The following is a 3,038-nucleotide window of genomic DNA, read 5'->3' on the forward strand; positions in this document are numbered from 1 at the left end:
AGCTCTTTAGCTCTCCAGCTCGGAGGTAAACTCGATTCTTAGTCTTTCTGGGTTTTACTTTCAATCGAATTTATGGGTTTTAGTCTCACAATCTCACAATTTCTGGGTTCACACTTTTCAGGGCTTTCTAGGTTTGATTTTGGGCTGGATTTCTGGGTTTGATTTTGGGTTGGGTTTCTGGGTTCAAGGCTTCAAGGCTTCAAGCTCAGTGATTCTTCAACCTCGAAGCTTGGTGATTCTTCATTCTTCAAGCTTGATTTCTGGGTTCAAGTGGTGATTCTTCAAGCTCGATTTCTGGGTTTTGGATTCAGTGTTTCTGCAAGCTCGGTGAGTCTTGTTATTGTGGGTTGTCAACAACATCCAGCCTGTCGGGCATACTGATATTGGTCAGTCTAATTCCATTTTAAGAAGCGCAACTACCTTCCTTTACCTTTCTCTTTCAAAAAAGGTCATAGTATACTTTATTTATCTTCTGATGTTGATAATTAGGAAAACTGCCATCTGAGATACACAAACTTTAGAAAGCAGCTGTATTTCTTGATAACAACACATTCTGCATTTTCTCACCAACATATTTACTACCCTCCAGTGTTTATCAATGGTCAGGAAAATGCAGAGGAGGAGGATATGGATAACAATGATGATCTTGCTGGAGATGCCATTGAAAGTGATGACAAGGAAGAACAGGTACCAGCAGAACGGCCTCCCAAAACATCAAAATTTATAGGTATTCTTTAAACTTTTATTAGTATGAAATTATATTGATTGGTTTTGGCCAACCCTTTACCAAATCTAATTTTTGGATGACCAACATCAGTGCCCCTGTGATGGTTGAGGTGGAGGGTGAGGCTAAGAAACAGAGACTAACTTCCAACTTTTATACCCCTGTGATGGTTAATAATGGAAGAAACAGAGACTAACTTCCAACTTTGATCCAATTTAAGTAAAGAGTTTAGATCCCACCATTTTGTGTTCATCAGGAGGAGTTTCCTCCCTGGAAACAATCCAACTTTCTTTGAGCAGCTAGGTTATTCTTCCCTACTGTGTTCATATTGGTTGTTTATCACTCTCCCTTTTGAACATGAAATTGATGATATCTGAAGTTGGTTTAGATTACAAGTAAACCATATTATTCAGAGTGAGATGAGTTTTGATAAAAGATGACATATAGACATTTGATTGCTCATAGTGACATCAACTTGGGTTCACTTTGTGATTCTATCTTGATATGATGTATACCAAGTTTACTTTTGATTCAAGTCAACTTGAAAGTCAATGAATCCGTAATTGTTATATAATTAGTTAATGAATGCATTGCGGGATCAACAACTTTTTAAGCTTAGTAAATCTAAGTCTGACCAACTTTATCTCTTATCTGTTCATCTATATATCATAGTTGCATTTTTTCCCCAGCTTCATCATGTACTCATCAAGTGTGCTTAATATCTGGATGAAGATTCATAGTTGAAGGCTACAGAATTTGGCCTGTCAGATTTTGTGAAACCAGGTTGGTCAATTCTTCTTTTTATAATGCGCACAGCTACTTGATCTTTTAGTAGAGTTATTTGGTCAGTGTTTTCTTATGAGTGAATAATCTTCGCAGATGAAAAGTTTATCAAAATTGCTGGTAGTACATACTGTGTAGCCCCCAAAGTGTTACATATGGCTTATGGTACAGAGGCTGATGTCTGGAGCGTAGGTGTGATTGCACACATTCTATTGTGTGGCAGCTGTCCATTTTGGCCTTGAACGAAGTTTGGCATTTTTCGGGCAGTTCTAAAAGTTGATCCAAGTTTCAATGAACCTTGGCCACATTCTCTACAGAGGCAAAAGTAATTTGGTCAAGCGCCTATTGAATCAAGACCCACGGAAAAGAATTACCACTGCACAAACATGAAGTGAGTGCCTTATCCACTCTCAAAATGCTTAGTCATGAACTCATGATTAACTTCTGAAACTGTCACTCACTGCTTTCTCTTGCAGGTCATCCCTGCCTTGAACATCATAACACTGTTAAACTTCCTCCGGACATAATAATATTCAAGCTCATGAAGGTTTATATGCGCTTATCACCTCTCCGCAAAACTGCTTTGAGGGTGGGTTTATGATGCCACTTTCAACTGAAAATATATATTAGTATTGCTATTGTATCTATCGATGGTTATTATCCCTTCATGTTTCTTATTGCAAACCCTTTTTTTGTATTAAATACCAATTTTTCACTATTTCCTCAAGTATTTGGTAGACTTTAAGACCAAAATAGAGCACAGGGAAAAAGCAATGTTGTTTCTCATTCATTTTCAGTTTTGTGCTGATGGTTAGGCGCTTAAATCCTAAACTAAAGGTTGTTAGCTGTTTTGTACTTGGTGAATAAACAATCTAATTTAACCATGATATGTTGCTTGCTTTGAAACTTGCTCAAACTTTCAATGATACTATTTCAGGGAGTTTTTTGCTCAGCTTTCCAGGTTGGTGTATCAACATGGTGTCTTAACATGACAGGGCCGATTTTTGTATCTATGTTCAAGCCTTTGGGGATCGTAGTTGCAGTTGCCACTGGTTTTGGAGTGTAGCATACTCTTTACTCTCTGGGTTCAGAAAATCTAGAAAGAAAGCACGGGCTATCGAGCTTAATTTTGAGTTTAACTACCAAAAGATAATTGTTGTTTATGTACTCTAATCGACTAAAAACACGTATCAATAACAAAGAGACCTGCAGCAAAGCGTGGGCTATCTATCTAGTTTATACTAAATGGGTTGATGGTGAGGATAAGATTTCCCTTGCCTAATATGTTTGGATTTTTAATGCTTATTATAACTATACTAGCTGCAGTCCATTCCTTTACATATGACTAGGGGTTTTGGTGATGCAGGGGTTTACGATTTTCATATTGGGTTTGTCTTGAAGAAGGAGAAGGAAGGCGATTTTTGGATTTGTGTTGAGGAGAGCAGGAGAGCTGCAGGTCAGATACTGAAATACCACCTATGAGGTCTCTCTCTTTTTTTTTTATCCCAGAAAATGTGTCAGTTTATGATTC

At 37.7% G+C, this 3,038-nt stretch overlaps 1 long non-coding RNA gene across 3 annotated transcripts; it reads left to right on the forward strand.

Annotated features, from left to right (window-relative positions):
• Window positions 1-358: 358 nt before the first annotated feature.
• Window positions 359-2,620, forward strand: LOC112169046. 3 transcript variants are annotated; one of them, XR_005802313.1, is made up of 5 exons: window positions 359-386; window positions 590-727; window positions 1,414-1,507; window positions 1,604-2,054; window positions 2,445-2,620. It is a non-coding gene; the product is annotated as an uncharacterized LOC112169046 (long non-coding RNA). The 3 variants fall into 3 exon arrangements; XR_005802314.1 differs by having other exon boundaries at window positions 374-448; XR_002924510.2 differs by lacking the exon at window positions 359-386 and having other exon boundaries at window positions 518-727.
• The last annotated feature ends 418 nt before the right edge of the window (window positions 2,621-3,038 follow it).

This window comes from Rosa chinensis, chromosome 6 (genome assembly GCF_002994745.2).
Source record: "Rosa chinensis cultivar Old Blush chromosome 6, RchiOBHm-V2, whole genome shotgun sequence".
In the NCBI taxonomy this organism is placed as follows: Eukaryota; Viridiplantae; Streptophyta; class Magnoliopsida; order Rosales; family Rosaceae; genus Rosa; species Rosa chinensis.